At 45.0% G+C, this 5,793-nt stretch overlaps 1 pseudogene; it reads right to left on the bottom strand.

Moving 5' to 3' along the window:
• Positions 1-3,379: 3,379 nt before the first annotated feature.
• LOC138813087 (transcriptional regulator protein Pur-beta-like) lies at positions 3,380-5,021 on the bottom strand (annotated as a pseudogene).
• Positions 5,022-5,793: the final 772 nt, after the last annotated feature.

Below are 5,793 nucleotides of genomic sequence, written 5' to 3'. Positions count from 1 at the left end.
TAGATTACATTCTACACCCCTGTAAAGCCAGTCAAGGTCATATTTAAGCATCTTCATCAACAACAGTGCCTGAAGTGTGCAGCCATTTACAGACCACTCAATATGAGGGCATTATTGTAACCAGCCTCTTTTGCCCACAACCGTGCATTTTCAGATAAGACAAGATAATTGTTTTGTTTTGAGAAAACCGAAGCTTGAAACTCTTAAAAGACCTGCAATTTACTGCAACGTGACCCAGAGGTAACAAAGGAAGCAGGAGGTTAATGGCTGCCTGCACCAAAAGTCTCTCAATCATTCTGCAGTACATAATTATGGAAAGTGACATTACAAGTAGCCATGTGTGTACCACAGCTACAGCCAGTTGTACCACCTATATGCCTCAAACAGTTCCATAGGGTATTTGGGGGTTTTGGGTTTACTTTTCAGATTGATTTTTGGTGCTATACAGACTGACATTTTGTTTGGTGCAACATATGCACTGAAAGATCTGCTCACCAGATTTGCCATTTCACTTGCTGAAATGATGAGAAGGGACAATAGAAACCTAGAGTTACATCTCTTCACAGAGACCGACTCTTTTGACTGTTTGAAAAAAAAGGCTTATCTCTGTAGCTAGTTTGAAATAAAACTCAATTTTTTGAAAAGGAGTTTTAGTTCCCTATTTCTAAGGAATGTAACTATTTTCATTAGCTGGGATGTTTGCCAAATTTTAAAAACAACTTCTAAAGCGTTTGTAGTAAGCAGCTAAAAACAAAACAAAAAAGTTAGTTGCTTCCCAGAGTTTGTATAATGCCATTATCTAACTGGAACAAAGAATATTTCCTTTAATAAGCTAGTATTAATGAATGAATCTCCATGCTCTGCAGATTTCTATTGTCCCTAGTCACAGGAATGAGGATCAGTGAAATGCTACAATTAATCCACATCCTTCTGCAATCTTCCTACAGTGGAAGAGAGGCGAGGAAACACCCCTGCAGGAAAAATAAACCTCAGAGATTGGTTTAAGACTAAAAAACCCACCACTAGGACATTCACCACTTAATCTTACACAGGCAGGTCAAAATTTTAATATAAATTACTTTTGCCAACACATAGCTTATGCATTCTTTGCTCCTTTTTTTGGAGGATTCTCAAATTGATATCTAAAGACTTACATATGATATATAACTGTTATATGGTCTTATGACTAAGAAAATTTCTCTGGTAACCAAAGCTGATGCCATATATGGTAGTGTTCTTGGCATATACTCTATACGCCTCAGACCACTTCTACATTCTTTCTATTCAGCTAATTATAGCTTAGTAGCCACTGGTAAAGGATTGTGAAGACCCTGTCATTTCTACAGAATAGAAAGGCAAGGCTAGTTACTGCAATTCAGCCAAATAAAAAGAAAAGAAAAAAGATTAATAAACCACTCCCTTGAAAAGGAGAGGTACTGCACCTTTGCAAAATTGAACTGGCTCACTGCAGCTGAGCAACAGAATCACCACTGAAGCAAGAAAATAAGTTGGTCTATACAGGAATTGTACATGATTTGAAAATGCAAAAGTTATAGCGATCAACTAATAGCTGCAACCTTAATTTCCATTGCTGCCTCAGAGTTGAAACTTAAACAGTTTCTGCAAGCCTAATGCTAGCTTCTCATCTCCTTTACTAAAACTAGGAATTTGTTCTCCGCAGCAAAGAAACAAAACACTCAAAACACATAGGTAAATACAGCAAGACATTATTGAAAGCAGCTGCCTTGTGGTACAAAATACAGTACAAGTATACGGATGTCATTAAAACATCAAAAATACTATTGCTCCCATACAATTTAGTAAACATTCTTGGCAAAGGAGAAAATTTGAAAAGAAAAGCTATAAAAATGTTTAAAAATTCTACTGTGAATGATGTGAGTAGAGAAATAGTCTGAAAAGGGCACCAATGTTTGTGACTCTTCTATTTCTTTGAACCTAAGATCAACATTATTCTGAGTCATAGTCTAGTTTTTTTTAAAAAGGCCTAATTTTATATACATAAGTATCTCCCTCCCTCTCAGCCACAAATACATGAAAATGACCGTTTTGTATATTACTTATTTCCCAATAAATAGAAAACGATTGTATAGATTGAATACCAAAATAAGATAATAAAAAGATATGCAATAAATTAAAAAGGCAGCTCAAATAAAGGGCAGGCATGCAGTTAAAAAATACTAAGATTGTGGAGATGGGGTTACTTGCCTCCTGGTTGAGAAGGTGTCACACAAAGAATACCTGAAAACTTTGGAAAGAACCTTAGCTCCCATTCAATTCAAAGTTTCCTAGGCCTGTGACATTTCTAGAAATACCTTTTGATGGGGTGAGATTAACTTGATTAATAAAAATCATTTCTACTGAAAATCCACTTAAAATATAGAAGAGGTGATCCATGAAAACCCCAACTTTTATTCTTGAAAGACAGCTGGATAAACTGGCCAATGCCAGTATGTTGCAATTTCAAGATGGTGTAAAAATGCTTCCAGGATATAGTCAGCATATTCACGTTCACATCAATTCCATTCACAGATGGATTTCAGCTTCCACCGGGTGCACTGCTTTAATCATTCATTCATCATTTGCCAACTTTGATTGTGAGGTACTAATAAGATGGATCAATTTCTTAAAAATTTGTTTTAAAGAATAAATGATGCTGGAATTCTGAACCTGAGGATCTTTACTATTTGAACAAATCCACAGATTAAACTGAAGGTGAATTAAGACTTCAGTTTTAGTTATTTCCAACTTCTCTGTGAGGATGCATATTCCATTAAAGCTCAGGCTTGTAGCCATACTGTCCCTTTTGCAGAAAATCATCAAGTTTTACAGTTAAAAATGCAGCCAATCAGTGGCTGTAACAGCCAAATTAGCCATAATTCACTTGCTCATATGCTAGAGCCAAGGGATCTGGCTCTCATTCACACCAATGCCACTTCTTGGTAATGACCTCCACCTTTAGAGATCAAGGGAAGAACTTTAGTGAGCAGCAACCCATCCACTCAACGAGTTTGCCTTGTGCTTTATGCCTGACGTATTGTGCCTACCTAAGCAACCCCCAATGTAAAACTGCTTTTATTTTTTGAAAAAAAAATCCTTTTGCCCAACTTTTAAACTATTTTAGTAATGAATTCTCTAGTTCAAGCATTAGCTTTTGAATTTTTGCATCCCGGAAAACAATTCTGCAAAGAAAAGACATGGGGCCAGGTTCCATGCAAAATCATTTAAAAAAATCCAATTTGTTTTGATTCACTGATGGCTTCTTGAATTCTTTTTTGCCTTGTCCATGATTGTGTAAAGTTGCATTCCTTTTCATAAACCTGGACTCTCAGGACTGGGTAACTGCAAAGGTCTCTCTGTCTCAAGAATTTCCGTGAAGATCTCGATCCAAAAGGCTGATTAGAATAAAGGTGAAGGATAGACACTGCAACGGCGGCTCGGCCAGGAGAGATACTTTAGATTTACCCAGGTACAACACAAATTCAACTGTTATACACAGATGGATCTGGGTAAGTCAGATGTGTTTAGGGGCCCAGACTCGAAATCTATCCCCTTCAGGATTATCTAGATGAGCTTAGGAACCTCGGGTGGGAAATAGAAGCTGAGACACTTGCAGGTGAGGAGATGCTGTTGTCCTCTGCAGGTTGCTGTCAATTTCTGGAACTTTACTGCTTTACTCACTGTTCAAGACTGTTGTCTTATGGTTATTTCTCTTAACTATATTAATTTTTTTAATTTTGTTGGTTTTTTTTTCTCCCTTGGTGGCCTCCCGGGCTCCCTCTCCACTAGCTCACAGGGGAATGAGCAAGAATGGGAACTAGCCAGGGGGATGGGGAGTGGGGGGCGCGGGTAACAGGGTGGGGGAGGCCAGGGGGGAAAGCTGCCATTTCAATCCTCATCCACCTCCTCGCCTTAGGACTCCTCACCACCCCCCCCCCCCAGCATGACGCTTGTAAAGCTTATCCCTCTGCCACTCCTGGATTTCTTTCATCTCATCCGCATACCGGCAGAAGGCGCCACCAAACTTGCCCCAGGCCTTGAAGGGCACGGTGATGGCATTGCGGTAGGACGGCTTCACCTCACTCACACAGTAGAAAAACTCCGTACTTGTTGCAGCCCACATCGAAGAAGAAACGTTTGGAGTCCACCGTAATAGAGGTGCTCTCCAGGAGTTCCCCGTACAGCCCCCCCCCCCCCCCCCCCCCCCCCGCCACCGGCACCGCCTCTTGGGCCTCCGGCCAGCTCGTGGTCTTCGCCTCCGTAGTCATCGAGGAGCTTGGCGAGCGTGTCGGAATTCGATGAGACCTTGCGCAGGCAGCACGATGGTCTGGCCGCTCTGGAGGCCGCCAGGCCCTGGGCCTGCGCCAAAGCCGCTGCCGCGGTTGATGGTCTGGCGGATGTGCAGGAAGGGGCCGTGCTGGTTCTCCTTGAGATCCAGGTAGTACTTGCAGTTCTCACGCACCAGGAACTCGCTCTTGAGGTGCGCCGGCCTGCCGCCCTCCTCAGCGCCCGCTGCCAGCTGCTCGGGGCTGCTGGGGCCCAGCTGCGCGTAGTGATCGATGAAGTCGCCCAGCGAGTCACGGAAATTGGCCGCCACCACAATCGAGAGCGTGAGGCGGCTCTTGGAGCCGCCCGTGCCCACCTCTGCGATCTTCAGGAAACCGCCCTTGGCATTCTGCTTCACATCCAGGTAGAAGCGCTTGTTCTGGATGTCCAGCCGCTTCGAGGCCAGCTCCTGCTTCTCCTGCTGGCCGCCACCGCGGGGTGCGGCCTGGAAGCCTCCCTTCCCGCCACCGCTGCCGCCACCGCCACCGCTGCCGCCACCACCGCCGCCGTGCTAGCTGCCGCTGTTGCTGTCCACTATCTTCTTGGCTACTGCCTTGCCGCTGCCCACTGTGCTCGCGCCCCCGCCCTCCGCCCTGCGGCTCGCGCTCCCGGGCCCCCAGCCTTGCCTGCAGGCTCCTCACGCGCTCCCGCTGCTCATCGCCGGCCGCCGCCGCCATCCCCCATCCCCCAAGGAAAATTCTTGTGTGCTGGGCCAGTGGCTGTTACTGAGCTGGGGTACTGTACTCAAGTGGGCTTCCAGGTGCTCGCCAATGGTGACAAGGAGACTGTGGCCTGTCATCATAGGGCACCACCACCATTGGGTGACCACCTTCCAGGCTGCCTTTGCTGACTGTGATGACCGAAAGGCTGCCATACTTGCTGCCAGTGGTGAATAAGCCCATTTTATAGAGAGGAATTACTATTCTTAAGTGCGAAGACTGGCATTGGTTGAAGGTCACACGGCTGGAATGTATGGATTTGTACTCTGCTCATGCGACTTTAAATTGAGTCTCAGAATTGAGCACCATCCACTGCAGGGCTGGTTGGAGCAACAGCTGGTGGGGTTCCTCCCTCAGGATCTCTGACTCAGTGTGTGTCTGTAAAACCCACTCTTACCTTTCACCTTCTACCTTGGGTAGCCTACATCAGGGTCTTTGGTTGAGTACCAGGCTGTGCCTGCTGCCTGCTGCCTGCTGCCTGCTTGCAGGTTGGCCTGCTCTGCAGCCAGCAAAAGCTGAAAGTGTTTCATGTACCATGCACACCAGAGACTCTAATGCATCTATGCCAACATCCTGAGGGCCACTGCCCAGCAGAGAGCACAGCTGAGCTTCAGAGACCTAGAAAACCTCTCTTGGAATGTTGGCTCTGTTCCCTCTTCCTTTTTGTCACACTGTCAAAAAACCTATATGTGCTAGACCAAGGAATGGGTGGCTAGGCCAGTCCCTAATG

Source organism: Dipodomys merriami, unplaced genomic scaffold (genome assembly GCF_024711535.1).
Source record: "Dipodomys merriami isolate MVZ:Mamm:240054 unplaced genomic scaffold, mDipMer1.0.p SCAF_583, whole genome shotgun sequence".
Lineage (NCBI taxonomy): Eukaryota > Metazoa > Chordata > Mammalia > Rodentia > Heteromyidae > Dipodomys > Dipodomys merriami.
The sequence above is the reverse complement of the archived record's forward strand: the minus strand, read 5'-3'. Positions and strand labels throughout refer to the sequence as shown.